This window comes from Balaenoptera borealis, assembly GCF_965194805.1.
Source record: "Balaenoptera borealis genome assembly, chromosome: 4".
NCBI classification, from domain to species: Eukaryota; Metazoa; Chordata; class Mammalia; order Artiodactyla; family Balaenopteridae; genus Balaenoptera; species Balaenoptera borealis.
This window is the reverse complement of record NC_138861.1, coordinates 146,342,757-146,357,774: the sequence shown is the minus strand read 5'-3', so window position 1 is coordinate 146,357,774 and position 15,018 is coordinate 146,342,757. Positions and strand designations below refer to the sequence as shown.

The 15,018-nt window shown below is 54.2% G+C and overlaps 1 protein-coding gene across 1 annotated transcript in view; it reads right to left on the bottom strand.

Moving 5' to 3' along the window:
- Window positions 1-13,737, bottom strand: part of SORCS2 (sortilin related VPS10 domain containing receptor 2) — a 556,509-nt gene extending 542,772 nt beyond the window's left edge. Inside the window, exons 1-2 of the mRNA XM_082391438.1 lie at window positions 8,515-13,737; window positions 4,433-4,623 (exon numbers count right to left, since the gene is read on the bottom strand). The gene's annotated coding sequence lies outside the window, so the exon portion shown is untranslated. The remainder of the gene's footprint in view (window positions 1-4,432; window positions 4,624-8,514) is intronic.
- Window positions 13,738-15,018: the final 1,281 nt, after the last annotated feature.

The window sequence follows — 15,018 nt, the reverse complement described above, 5'->3', positions numbered from 1 at the left end:
CGTGAGCCACAATTACTGAGCCTGCGCGTCTGGAGCCTGTGCTCCGCAACAAGAGAGGCCGCGATAGTGAGAGGCCCGCGCACCGCGATGAAGAGTGGCCCCCGCTTGCCACAGCTAGAGAAAGCCCTTGCACAGAAACGAAGACCCAACACAGCCATAAATAAATAAATAAATACTTTAAAAGAAAAAAAAAGAATCAACACAAGAAGTCCATTCTCACTGCTTCTATTTAACATTGTACTAGAGATCCTAGCTACTACAGTAAGGCAAGGAAAATAAATACAAGTATAAGAAAGTAATAACGACTCTCATTCACAAACAACATATCTACATAAAGAACACAAAAGAGACCTACCATCAAATTATTAGAAGTACTAAGAGAATCCAGAAAGCTTTTTGGACGTAAGCTTTATAGAGAAGACTCAGTTCTATTTCTATACACCAACAACAAATAGAAAATGTAATTTTAAAAATATACCATGTAGAATACCAACACAAAATATTAACTACCTAGAAATAAATCTAATAACTATGTGCCAGACTTTTATGGAAAGATACTTTTGAGATATAATGCATATACAGTTAAATCCACCCTTTTTGGTGTACAGTTCTGAGTCTTCACAAATACATATAGTCATGTAACCACCAGCACATCAGGATGGAGAGCATTTCCATCACCCCAAAAAGTCCCCTTGTGCCCCTGAAGCTGTCCTCTTGGGCCCAGTGTCCTGTGTACCCAGTGGAATGTGTATGGTACTTAGGACAACACCATCCTATACCAAGGGGCTGAGCTAGGGAAGGGTGAGTGGTAACAAAGGACAGGATAGACAGGAATGTTCCATTAATGTGACCCTACTGGACAAAAACTAAGGTTCTTAGGCACAAAGCAGTTGGCTGTTTTTGTTCAGTGGGACAACAGCTTTCCCCACACCCATGGATTTCTCCAACCTCTAGCCCTGAAGCCCAGAGAGGTTAAGTCATGAACCCAGAGTCACACAGCACCTCGGTGGCAGAAGTCCCAAACTCTCTGCCCCTCCACGGCCGCAGACCCCTTGCTGTCCCCTGCACAATCACAACCTCCCCATCATGAACTCTTCTTGCTGGCCTTTCTCTTCAGCCCAGAGGCCCAAGGCGTAACAAGAGGAGGCGAGTGCAAACACCACATGAGCTTCACACTGACTCTTAAATGGTTTGGTGAAACAAGGCCTCCAAAGGCAGGTCTAAATTCTACCAGATGAGGTCAGGAGGGTGGCGACTTCACAGTGGCTGCAGCGAGCGGGGTGGGAGGGACTCGGCTGCCTCTGGGCCTCGGCGCCAGGTCCACCACCAAAGCCCTTTCGTCCCCAACAGAAGTGGTACCTGGCTTCCCGGCCCACCCCACCTGGAGATCAGGTGGGCCTCAGCGGAGTGGAGGACTCCATGCCCCATGCTCCTCCAGGGCTCAGCACCAAGTCATTGGCAGTGGGCCTGCCCTTCCCACTGCCCTGGTTCCGGAAGAGCCCCCAGAGGGCAGGAGCCAACCCCGTTCAGGCCGTGTGCCCAGCTCTCAGCGCAGTAACCACAGGGCGTGTCTGCAGGTGAGTGGGTGGCGGGTGGAGACAGGGCACCCTCAGGCCTCCCCACGTAGACCTTCCCCTCTCCCCTCCAGGGTGGCCGCCCCTCCACGCATCGGCCTGCCAGGTTCCCACCTGGGTTCAGACTCCTTAGTGTTCCCCGGCGATCCCGTGGCCCTGCATGGTGATGGCCGGACTAGACCATGAACACCTCCAAGGCAGGACACAGCTGGGCTCCAACCCTGTCTTCCCCACTTATTTGCTGTGTGACCTTAAGCAAGTCACTTAACGCCCCTCTGCCTGTTCCTCATTTGTAAAATGAGGTTAATAATAGCACCTAACTTACCACTTCACACCAGTCAGAATGGCCATCATTAAAAAGTCTACAAATAACAAATGCTGGAGAGAGTGTGGAGAAAAGGGAACCCTCCTACACTGTTGGAGGGAATGTAAGTTGGTGCAGCCACTGGAAAACAGTACGGAGGTTCCTCAGAAAACTAAAAATAGAACTACCATATGATCCAGCAATCCCACTCCTGGGCATATATCCAGACAAAACTATAATTCAAAAAGATTCATGCACCCCTATGCTCATAGCAGCACTATTCACAATAGCCAAGACATGGAAACAACCTAAATGTCCGTCAACAGATGAATGGGTAAAGAAGATGTGGTACATACATACAATGAAATACTACTCAGCCATAAAAAAGAACGAAATAATGCCATTTGCAGCAACATGGATGGACCTAGAGATTATCATACTAAGTGAAGTAAGTCAGAAAGAGAAAGACAAATACCATATGATATCACTTACATGTGGAACCTAAAATATGACACAAATGAACTTATTTACGAAACAGAAACAGACACACAGACATAGAGAACAGACTTGTGGTTGCCAAGGGCAGAGGGATGGAGTGGGAGTTTGGGATTAGCAGCTGCAAACTATTACACAGAGAATGGATAAACAACAAGATCCTACTGTATAGCACAGGGAACTATATTCAATATCCTGGGATAAACCATACTGGAAAAGAATAATAACAATAGCACCTAACTTGCAGGCATTTTACTTTAGCAAATTAAATGAGCGAATACATATAAAACGTTTTTGACATTTATCATCTGTGTCCCCAGTGCCCAGGTCTCAGAAACACTTGTTGACTGACTCACTGACTGGGCAAACAACTTTGCCCCAGCCACCTCGCCATGGCCTCTTTCTGGTAATAATGTTGCAGGTGCCGAGCAGTGACGTGGAGGCCACAGAGTATAGACTCTGGAGCCAGGATGCCAGGTTCCAATCCCAGCCCCGCCAACTTCTCGCTGTGTGACACCAGGTGGCCCCTCAACCTCTCTGTTTCTGTGCTGTAAATGGAGGTGGTCATGTTCGTGCCCTGAAGAACAGCTGGGGGATGGCACAGAGGATGCGTAAAAGGTGCACGGTGAGCCCTCAAGAAGTCACTGTCGTTACGACCATTAATAAGTCTACCTTTCCTTGCCCTCCACCCCTCCTCCTCCCTGGAAAGGCTGGGAAAGGGAGGCGAGGAAGCCAATGACAGGAGAGTGATGAGGCCGTGATCACCCCGTCAGAAGGGGCTGATAAATGGAGCCGAATCCAGAAAGGATTTCGCAAGCCCCTCAAGTTGGCTGTAAATAAGGTGCAGGAGCCCCGGAAGGGGCTGCCTCGGCAGAGAGAAATAGAGACAGACGGCCTGCCGTCCGCCGCCAGCAACCCCACCGGAGGCCCCAGCTCCGGGGCTGGCGTGTCAGTGGGCTTCAGGAGGCTCAGAAATTACCCCCCTTTCAGTGGGTGCCCCCTGAAGATGGGGGGCAGGGACAAGCCAGGCTGGAGGGGACAAGTAGAGAGACTCGGCAAACAGTGGAGGGGCCTGCAGCCCCCGAACATACCCCAAGTCCCAGCTCGGGGGCCAGGCTCTGCGCTTAGCAGCTTAGCAGCAGAGACAGTGGAGATGAATACGGCCCAGCCCCGTCCCCAGGGAGCTCACCGCCTGTGAGAGCCATCGGGTGAGAGCCCAGCCCTGGAGCAGCCGATCCAGGGCCGGGACGCTGCCTGGAAGGAGGGGCCCTGACAGATCTCAGGCAGACCGGGTGCAGGAGCAGGTGCTGAGCGCGGGGAAGGGCCTTGGCAGGGTCCCTGGTGCTGTCCGGAGTGTGAGGAGGCAGGCAGAGGGGGCGGTGGGGGAGGCAGACAGGCCCAGGTCACACCCGCACTGCCCTAGGGCCTCACACATTCGCTCACCTGACCCTACATCACCCTGGGGGCTGCTCTTATCCCCATGTACAGATGTGGAGACTGAGGCACAAAGAGGCTAAGAAACTTGCCCAAGGCCACTTGGCTAATATGCTGACTGAGCCAGGATGTGACCCCCCCCCCCAGAAGCCGGTGCCTTAATGCCTCCCGGGCAATAGGGAGCCACCGAAGGTTACTGAGTGAGGGAGGGGCCTGGCTGCTCTACATGGGGCTGGGGGGAGGGGGAACGGAGGATGAGGCTGGAGGTGGAGGCCTGAGCACAACCCAGTGCATGGCAGTGAGGAGCGGCACCGGGACAGCAGAGCCAGGGCCACGTCGGAGCTTGGCAGTGATGGCAGCAGATCTGCCAGCCCTGAGGGCGGGAGGGGCAGGTCTGCAAGCCTCCTCTGATTGGCATTTCCCACCCCTTCCTCACGAGGTCAAGGACAGGTGGCCCACAAGTCCACTTCCCAGCTCTGCTGCCAGGCCCAGCTGGTGCCCACTTCCTCCCTCTTCCCAGAACCCACATCCCCGGTCCAAGGGCGGGGCCTACTGGCTGCTCTGAAACACGGCGATATTGATGATGTGGCTTGGGACACCCCATTTTCAAAAGTCCCCACTTTACCTTTGCTGGGGGAGGCTGGCCCCAGTCTTTGCTGTTCTGCCTTGTTGTTCACCTGCAGCTGAACTATCCAAAAAAGAGAGAAGCTGTTTCCCTCCATCGGGTCTGTGACGCAGGCAGGGAGGACAGGTGGGTGGCATCCTCCCAGTGAAGTCTACGCAGCCCCGCCCTGCCTGGCACAAACACAGCTGGGTCTGCAAGAGTAACAAAACATGAAATTCAGATTAATGTTCTGTTTAGTCAGGATGTGACTTTCAAATCAGGCCCCGAGTCCATTCAGATTGACTGTAACCCATCTCCCAGAGCCCATCAATCAGCGCCTGGTCCCCACACGGCCCGCCAGCCCCGTCGGCACCCAAGCAAGCGGCTTTCGCAGAGAAGCCCAGCGCATCAAGACAGGCGGGCGGGGGGCTTTGTGCCAAGACAGGCAGGTTGACACGTCCCAGGCCCTGCCTTCCAAGGTCAGGGTCCCCCCCCAACCCCGACCTGGGCTTCCACACCAGCCTTCCCCCAAAACCTCCGGTTGATGTGGGGTTTTCCAGCTTTCTTGAGGTACAACTGACAAATGTGTAAGATATTTAAAGTGTATGTCACGGTGATTTGATATACGGATACACTGTGGGAAGATTCCTCCCATCTAGTTAATTAACACAGCCGTCACATCACACATTTATCATTTTTGCCTTTCTTTCTTTCCTTTTTTTTTTTTTTTTTTGCTGAGAACATTTAAGGTCTATTCTCTTAGCAAAGTTCAATTATACAATACAGTGTTATCAACCATAGTCACCATGTTTTACGTTAGATCCTCACCCCTTATTCGTCCTACAGCTGAAAGTTTGTAACCTCTCACTAACCTCTCCCTCTTCCCCTATTCCCCCACCCCCAAGCCCTATTGCCCTGGCAACGACTTTTCTACTCTCCGTTTCTATGAATTTGACTTTTTTTTAAGATTCTGTATATAAGTGATACCAGGCAGTATTTGTCTTTCTCTGTCTGACTTATCTCACTTAGCATGGTGCCCTCAAGGTCCAGCCATGTTGTCACAAATGGCAGGATGTCCTTTCTCGTGGCTGGATGATATTTTGGTTGTTTTTTTCCCATTAATTTTGCTGCACTTGGCCATCGGCTGCCATCGGTCCACACGAGAGCCAAGAGAAGATGCAGTCACTGGCCCCTTCGATGCAATCACCTTTCCATGTGGCCCCTCTGGGCCTGGCACTGGCCAGCTGAAGGCTGTCCCTGCACTGGGACACCAAAGACACTGTGACCTGACGGTGTGCCCTGTTCCTGGCACCGCCTATCTCACGCTCACCTCTGGCAGGTGCTCGACTCTCCTGACAGCCATTTCCGCACCTGAGAAATGGGGCGACACCACCTCCTGCAGAGACCTGGCCGTGCCTGCATGTGATCGGCTCAGCGACGCTCAGCAAGTATTTATTCAGGCCTCCCATGTCCCAGGCCCCATCCTGGGCGGGTAGGGGGGTCAGGGGTGGACACCAGAGTGAACACACGGACCAAACTTTCTGCCCTCACGCAGCTGACGTTCCAGGCAGTGGTTCGTAACAGGGGTGGGTTTTTTCCCCCCAGAGGCCACTTGACAATGTTGAGATGTGTCTGGTATTCACAAACCTGGGGGTGGGGCTGCTCCTGGCCTCGGGTGGGCGGAGGACACAGATGCTGCTCCACATCCTCCAACGGGCAGGGCAGGCGCCCCACAGAGGGTGACGCAGCCCAAAACAGCAAGCGTGCCAATGCTGAGGACCACTGTTGTACGGCGAGAGACAGTAAACAAGACAAACGGAGAAAGCAAACAGACTGCTGGAAAGTGCTAAGAGCTAAAGAGTCAGCCCCGCACATGGAAGCAAGAGCCAGGCTCCATCTTTCCCAGCACAGCAAGAATGAGATTTCGCAGGGAGGAAGTGCCCCCAAGCCTGAGACCCCGAGGCAGGCTGCCCACCTGGCACTGACCCAGGCTGGAGATGGGCCACGGTGGCTGCCGGTGGACGCGCCTGGGCCCCCAGAAGCCCCGCTGCAGCCTTTACAGCAGGCCCCGGGACCCAGAAGTGAAGGGGGCCAGGCCCCTGCCCCCCAAGACCACCAGCCCAGCAGAGGAAACACACACACCGTGCCCGGTGCCCTGGCCACCTGTGGGCTGTGTGCTCTTCAGCAGGTGGCCTGACCCTCTCTCCCAGCCTCAGTTCTCCCATATGTAAAATGGGGACAGTGGTGGCACTATTTTACGGTCAAATGGGACCTAGTCACAGGAGGTGCTCAGTCAAGGGTCACTGGTGTCATGGTACACAGTGGGGGGGGGGGGGCGGGAGGTTCTGGAACACTGAGAGGAGGGAATGGTGAGTATGCCATCGGGACACAGAGGAGCTCAGAGAGGTTTCCCTGGGAAGGGACACCCACCTGGGGTCTCAAATGCAGAAGTTCACCAGGTAGTTAGATCAGGAAGGAAAGTAAGACAAAGGGAGCCACTGGGTGCGTGTCACTAGGGCGTACGTGTGTGTGTTTGGGAAGAAACTGGGGAACAGGGAGGGACAGGGCAGGAGATGACACTGCAGCCCAACACCTGCAAGGCCGTGATTGCCATACCCAGGACTTTACTTCATCCTCATCTCCTAACTGCCCCTGACAGTCTGCTCTCGACTCAGCAGCCAGAGGTTCCCTTGAAACCCAAAGCCTGACCTTTCCCTCCCATCACAGGCAGTGTGCAAGCCACGGCCTTACAAAACACCACAACCTATTGGGACTGACACGCACACACTGCTGTATTTAAAATGGATAACCAACAAGGACCTACTGTAGAGCACAGGGAACTCTGCTCAATATTCTGTGATAACCTAAATAGGAAAAGAATTTGAAAAAGAATGGATACATGTATATGTAAAACTGAATCACTCTGCTGTACACCTGAAACTAACACGACATTGTAAGTCAACTGTAGTCCAATGTAAAATAAAAATTAAAAAATAAAACCCACAGCCGACACTACCCAGACCTCACCCTCTCAGCCCCTCTCTCTTACTCCCCCACGCCCCCTCTGCTCCAGCCACACTGGCCTCCTTGCTGTTCCAGAAACACTGCTGGCACACTCCTGCCTCAGGGCCTTTGCATCTGCTGTGCCCTCTACCAGGAGTCCGCTCCCATCAGTACTCCAGGGTTTGCTCCACCCTCCTTCAGGGCTTTGCGCAGTCAGTGATGATGTCACAGAGAACATGACCTTTGAGCTGGGCCTTGAGGGAGAGTAGGGGTTTGTCAAACGGAGGAAGGGAGCCCCTTCCAGGCAGAGGGGTCCTGCATGGCTGGAGGGTGCTGTGTGGGAGAGCACGGCAGACGGAGCTGAGGCCCAGCAGGGAGGCCTGTTAGAGATGACCCAGAGGAGAGAGGCAAGGAGGAGCTGCCACACCTCAAAGGTGTGGAGCTCGGAGACCCGGAGCTATCAAGGAGGGGGGCTCTGAGGGTCTGGCCCCATCCAGAACGGACGGACACCATCCACAGACACCATCTCCATCCCATGTCACTTATCCTCCTTGGAAAGAGAGCCCGGCAGGGCTGGACTTTCCTGGTGGCACAGTGGTTAAGAATCTGCCTGCCAATGCAGGGAACACGGGTTCAAGCCCTGGTCTGGGAAGAACCCACATGCCACGGAGCAACTAAGCCCCTGCGCCACGACTACTGAGCCTGCGCTCTAGAGCCCGCGAGCCACAACTACTGAAGCCCGCCCGCCCGCCTAGAGCCCGTGCTCCGCAACAAGAGAAGCCACTACAATGAGAATCCCGCGCACCGCAATGAAGAGTAGCCCCCAGCTCGACACAACTGGAGAAAACCAGCGCACAGCAATGAAGACCCAACACAGCCAAAAATTAATTAACTTTTTTTTTTTTTTTTTTTTTTAAAGAGCCCAGCAGGGCCAAACGGCTTGCCCCACCTCCAACCCAAGGTAACCCTGTCTGGATGCGGCTGCATCACTCCCTTGCTTTCCTTCACAGGTAAGTCGGCATCATTGCCAAAACCTCTGTATTTTGTTTTTAGGTTTGTACGTTATGGCGCTTACTGACTCTATAATCTTTTAAACGTACCTTGTCTCGCAACATCATACTGTTAATTAAGATCATCTGTTCCGTCGCACACAACTGCGGCTGTTGATTTTGCCGGCTGTGTGGCATTCCACTGGGTGACTATTCCGTAGCTGACTCGTCCAATCTCCGGGCGACGTGCACCGGGCTGGTTCCCAGGGAACCAGAGCTCTGCGAGCGAACAAAGAGCTGCTGAGAACACTCTGCCGCGCGGCTCCTGCTGTGCGGGTGGAACTGCTGGTCCTGAGGCACTGAAGGCCCACCTTTAGGAGATCCTGCCAAGCCTGTTTCCAAAGGGCTGGCACCAACTCGCACGCCCACCCGCTACGGACAAGCCTCCCGATTGGTCCACATGCCTGCCAATGATTGGTCGGGGCATAGGTACGTGGTGTCCATCTGGCCAATGAGATTGAGGAGAGGGCTGCCCCAAGGGATGCCGGGAGAGTCCCTTAATTCCAGGAATGACTCGTAGAGAGAGAGCACCTCTCCTTTCCCTCGGGACATCATTGTGTCCGGATGTGATTCTCCAGCCACCTTGTGACCACCAGGAACGCCCAGCAGAGCAGAGAAGTGGAAGGATCTGGGTCTTAGCGTCCATCACGGAGCCCCTGAATTAACCACCCCTGGAGCTGCCCTGCCTTTGGATTTCCGCTTGTTACAGGGAACTGTGAATTTCTTTGTTGTTTTAGTCATTCTGAGCCGAGTTTGCTATTACTTTCCGTTGAATGCGCCCCAGCTGCCTCCCCACCTCGTTGTCCAGCAATTCCGTGGTGACTCACTCTCCTTTTCAGCAAATTCTTTTTCTGCTTAAATCAGCCAGAGTTGATTTCGGTTACTTACAGCTTAGAACCCTGATGATACAGAGGAGAGTCTGAACGCAGGCCTGTCTGCCAACGAGCAATGGCGTTGAGACAGAAATGAGGGAGTGTGCTCGGAGGTGGAGATGAGAGAAGGTGGAGTTCCGAGGGTTAACCACCCCCTCTCAGGTGGGAACCTGGGAGGTCACAGGGCAAGAAAACAGCAGGGGGCAGATCTTGGAGGGACTTGAACACCGAGCAGAAGAATATTGAGTTTATTCTTAAGGTCATGAGATTTTGACCAAAAGGGTCACCTACTGGAATTGACATTTCAGGGAATTTGCCTGGACTTAGGGGCCTTGAGGAGGGGCCTCTGGCATCCTCTGAGCTCCTCCCGTGGGCCAGTCAAGTCCCTGCACCATCTCAGCGAATCCACACAGCTCCCTTCTGAGGGAGAGATTAATCTCTTTTCCAGATGAGAGGTCTGGGGTGCAAATCGGGAAGCGACCTGCCCACGCTGGCCAGCTGGGTAGGGGCACAGCGAGAATTGACAGACGCCAAACCTAGGCTTTTTCAGTCACATCCTGCTGCAACCCCATGCATTAGAAGAGAGTTTGCACTCCAGGTCTGATCCTGCCAAAATCATCTGTGCCACTCCAGGAAGGGAGAAACCTCTACACTGATCAGCAAAATGTTTCTGTAACTCTTAAGAGCCAGTGACCAGGTCACTAGCTTTAAGGCTGTCTCGTCACACGGCTGCCAAGGCCAGTAAGTGATATTCCATCTTTTTATGCAACATTAATTTAAACAAAGCCTTTGCCAGACGACGATGCTTGTTTGTGTAATAAAGGAAGTTGAAGACATTTTAGAGCAACGCAGGAGCAGTGAGGGAGAAAGGTCAAACTTTGTCGGGGTCTCAGGGCAACCAGGGGTAGCTCTTAGACCCTGGCCTGGGAGGCAGAGTCCAGAAGCTGTATTGCTTCTGCAGGCAGCTACAGAGAGAGGAGTCTGCCAGGAAACCCCCAGCTGAGCTCTCTGCCAGCCTCTTCCCAGCCTGAACAGGGTGCACAGGGCATGGGAGCTGTGAGGCTTTTGCAGAAACTCAGGGACAGTGATGAAGAGACAGCAATTCCTGCCATCTGCAGGGGCTGGGCACTCTGGGGATAGATGCTGTTTGATTCTCTCAGTCACCCCCTAAGGTAAATGCTGCCCTTACCATCCTCATTGTATAGGTGGGAAACTGAGGCCCAGGGTTACTGGGGGACTTGCTCAAGCTCACACAGCTGACAGGGCCTGGACCCGAGCCCAGGGCTGTCTGATTCTGAGTTCAGTCCACTCACCTGCCCCTCACTGTGTGAGCACAGAATGACCAGGGAGGCTTCGTGGAGGAGGAGGCATTTGTGCTGAGCCCTGAAGGGTAAGTAAGAGCCAGAGCGGTTTAGGGCAGGGAAGGGCCTTTCCCACAAAGGGGAGAAGGATGAGCTTAGGCACAGAGGTGAGCAGCCAGGAGGGCAAAGCTGCAGGTCAAAACAGAGTCCCTTCAACCCTCCATGATTCTCCCTTTTAAATTCATCTCAAGATGGGGAGCTGGAAGAAGCTACGTCCCAAAGGAAGATTTGGGGTTCACTTTCTTCCTGGAACAAAACTCTTAGGCCAAATTTTTTTTTTTTCATTTATCTATTTATTTTTGGCTGCGTTGGGTCTTCGTTGCTGCGTGTGGGCTTTCTGTAGTTGCGGCGAGCGGGGGCTACTCTTCGTTGCGGTGCGCAGGCTTCTCATTGCGGTGGCTTCTCTTGTTGCAGAGCACGGGCTCCAGGCACGCAGGCTCAGTAGCTGTGGCTCACGGGCTCGGTAGCTATAGCTTGCGGGCTCTAGAGCGCAGGCTCAGTAATTGTGGCACGCGGGCTTATTTGCTCTGCGGCATGTGGGATCTTCCCGGACCAGGGCTTGAACCCATGTGCCCTGCATTGGCAGGCGGATACTTAACCACTGCGCCACCAGGGAAGTCCCAAGGCCAAGATTTTAAAATTCTTTTTCCTCTTGGAAAAACATCTCTGGTTTCAAGCCTGCATTTTTGGCAACCTCATTCCCAGAGCCTCTCGCCATTCAGGAGAAACAACGCACTCAGACGGAAGGCACACGGCATGCAACGGGGAAAGAAGCCTGGGAGGCCGTGAACAGACAGGGTGGGTGCAGAGAAGGAAAGGGAAGAAAGGAGGCCTGTGAGGGGTTCTGATCCGGAGGGGGTGCCACCCAACAGAGGAAAGGAAAGGAGCACTCACTGAGCACCTACTACGTGCCAGCACCACCGCCAGAACCGCTGCTCACGCCTGCCTGGCAGCCTGCTTGACCTGGATGACACCCCAAACCCCAGTCCACCTTCCGGCCGGCCAACTTTAAAAAAGCACCTGCTGGGTGCGTGATGCCACTGTGTATCTGAGGCAAAGAATTCAGCCTCTGTGACTCCTTCCCCATCAGGAGAATGAATTTACTTCCTACATCAGAAGGAACTAACATAATCAATAAGATAAGTGAGGAATAGGAGACATTCATTAATTGAAGACAGCCTCAATGGAAGGAGCACTTGTGTGGACAGACCTAGCAGCTGGTGAGGGCAGCAACAGGCAAGCAGGTGGCCCCAGGGGGTGGGGTCAGCTCTTCAACGACTCTGGGCACCCACTCTTCGCTGGCGCTGGGACCACGTGAGACTCAGGCACAGGCCATGAGAAGTTCACAGTCCAGTGGAGGAGCCAACACATAAGCAACATGTGTGGAGGATACTTCTCTGCCCTACCAGGTTTGGCTTGGGGCCATGGCGTGTTAGAGGACGGGATGCAAACAGAGGCTTTAAATGCACCTGTGTCGTGAGACTTGGCCTCTTGTGCTCTGGTGATCCGCCACAAGCCTGGCCCCCAAAATGAGACACGTGGAGGAAACCTGAAACCAACCCAAGGCTGGGAACCAAGCCCTACTGACCCCCAGCCTTGGCCAGACTTGCTGCAGCCATCCTGAAGACCCATGAGTGAGAAAATAAGTACTTCCTGTAATAAACCACCTAATTTGGGGATAATTTGTTATGCAGCATTATTGCAGCCATAACTGACTGATACATAATGACATGGTACAATCAGTGCTTGGTTGGAAGTATACCCAGGTGAGCTCAGAGGAAGCCCTGAGCCGTTAGAGAAGACTTCTGGGAGGAGGTGACATGTGGACTGAGCCTTGAAGGATAAGCATGAAAAGAAAAGAAGTCTTTCCAGGCCGATAGAGTAACCACAGAAAAGGAACAAAGGCAGGGAAGAACATGGGCTCAGTAGGGAAGCTGCACTACAGGATGCTCAGTGTAATCAGAGCACGTGGGACATGATCATCACAATAACAGCCGAGCTGGACCACGGCAGAACAGGAAACCTACACAGTCCCTGGCAACTGTCAAGCGTGAGCAGTAATTCTTCCTTGGTGAGCCAATGGCCACTCTCATACTGCACCTGGGAGATGTTCTATTGCCCACTATTCTCCACAGCCGTGGCTCAGTGCTCTGTGGGGAGGGAATCTGCTGGTCCCTGGGTCTCCACGGCCACCTCTGAGATGGTCATTGGAGAGAATGCCATCATTCCTGGGGGCCAACCCCTTCATAGCCCACCTGTTGCTGGTGCAACTTGGTTGGGGAGTCCAGGGACAGCCTTAGGGGTTCAATAGCCTCGAGCCCAGACAGATCTAAGGCTGCTTTAGTAACAGAAGCCCCTCAAAAACCTAGAAAGCTTCCAGTCCTTTTCACGTGCACACATCCACATTCTCGCTTAGGCTCAAAGCATGAAGACTCTAGTGTGTCCACCCCATGCTCTGCCCAGGGCCCCAGCCTTAGCCCAGCTGTCTTCATCTTGAGGTCATTCAAGACACCAAGCTCCAGAGAGAAACACCGCCCTCAGCTGGATTCTTACTGGGTTGTTCTCTCAAGAGTACGTGCTGGCAGGAGGGTTAGGGTATCCGACCCATTTCCTGCTACGCCCATGCCCCACCCTCGAGTCTGCCCACATCACTTTCAGTTTGGGGTAGACAAGCACTGACCCTTTCACCTCTGGGAGGCCTGAGCTGGTCAGCATAAATGGCGGGCATGGCCTCATACTCACTGTGTCCTCCTCCATCCCTCCTTATAGATGGGCTGGCTCTAGTCTCAGCTCACACGTCTCTTGAGGGACCCTTCCAAAAGCCCCGAGGAACCAGCCCACGCCAACATTCTGAAACTTTCCCTCCATCCTCCTCACGCTGCGACCAGACAGCACGTGGCCTTTGTCCAAAGCGGAGCAGAGGACCGTCAGATAAAATATTTCTCCACCCCATCGCATGGGTCACCAGCTTTCCAAGCTGCCATGAGTCTGCACTAACGTCCCCTCCCGCCCTTTTCCATTCAACCAAGCCCACATTTTCAGTGTTGTTACTCATGGCATGCGCTTCTGGGCACCAGAGTCCGCTTCGGCCAGGATTCCATTCAGCTGCTTGTAACGGCAGCCTCCTTTCCGCAGCCAGAGCCCCAAGGCCGGGCTGGGCTGCGTGGGACACCCACTGTACCCATGGGCACTCGGGAGCCTCCCTGGGAGGAGGACAGGCCCTCGGGAGGGCACTGGTTGGGGGGATGGCGAGGGGGGTGGGGCGTGGACTTTCTGCTTTCACCAGAGGGTAAGTTTTCATGAACCACATCGGGGGAACTGACCCTCTGGGGTAGAATGGAGATCACCCCCCAGACGCTCCATCAAGGAAGGAGGGAGCCAGCCTTCAATCCCCACCCCCTCAGGAAAGTCCTCGGCTGCCGGGCTCTGTGCCCAAGGCCACGCCCTTGCAGGGCAGCCCACATCCAAGGATGGTCCAGGCTGGAGTAGAAGGCCCTGATCATTTTGACCCAACATTTAACAACTCTGAAGGGCCTTTTGGCTCTAGAGCCCTCCATCAGGCTAGACAGGGCTGCCCCTGGGCCTGAGCTCAGCTGGACTTCTTCTCCTGCCGAATCCTGCTTCTCTCCCCTCCCTTTCCCGGGGCTTGGTTCCCAAGGTCACTCCCTGATACAACCCCGCACAATAACACCACCTCGGCGTCAGCTTCCCAGGAGGCCCCGCCTGGGACACCAAGGAGTAGCACGTGCATCCCCAGAGGCGTGGTAGACGCTCTCAGATACAGCACTGGACGAACAGCCGAGTCCCGACAGCGGACCCAGGAGGAAAGATAAGGGCGCCCTCACGTCTCAGGGGCCAGAACTGCGAAGCCCCTCCAGCATCCAGGAAGGACGGGTCCTGGAGCCGAGGGTCCTGTGAGCAAGCCCAGCAGTGCAGCGGTGGGAGAGGAGCGGGTGGGCGGCAGGGGCAGGGCCTGACAATCCCAGCCTCGTAAGCAGAGCCCGCACGTGTGCACGCACACACCTGTGGCTGCCGTGGTGCCCCTCCAAACCTGGAGAATCAGGACAATCGTGTCTGTGTGCAGGAATGAGAGGCGCAGGAAGGCTGCCCGGGGGGGTGGTGCTGGGCACGGTATTTCAGTCATCAGGTGTTTGAACAGCCATGCGGTCCGGAGAGGTGCAGCAAGCCATCACCCCCACCTGCCTGGGTCACAGCCCCTGGCCAGTAGGAGCCCCTGGGCCGCCTGGGATGCTGGGAGCCTGTGAACCCCGCTGCCACGTTATAAATGCTCAACCCCCTTCTCTGTGCAGCTGCCATGTCCT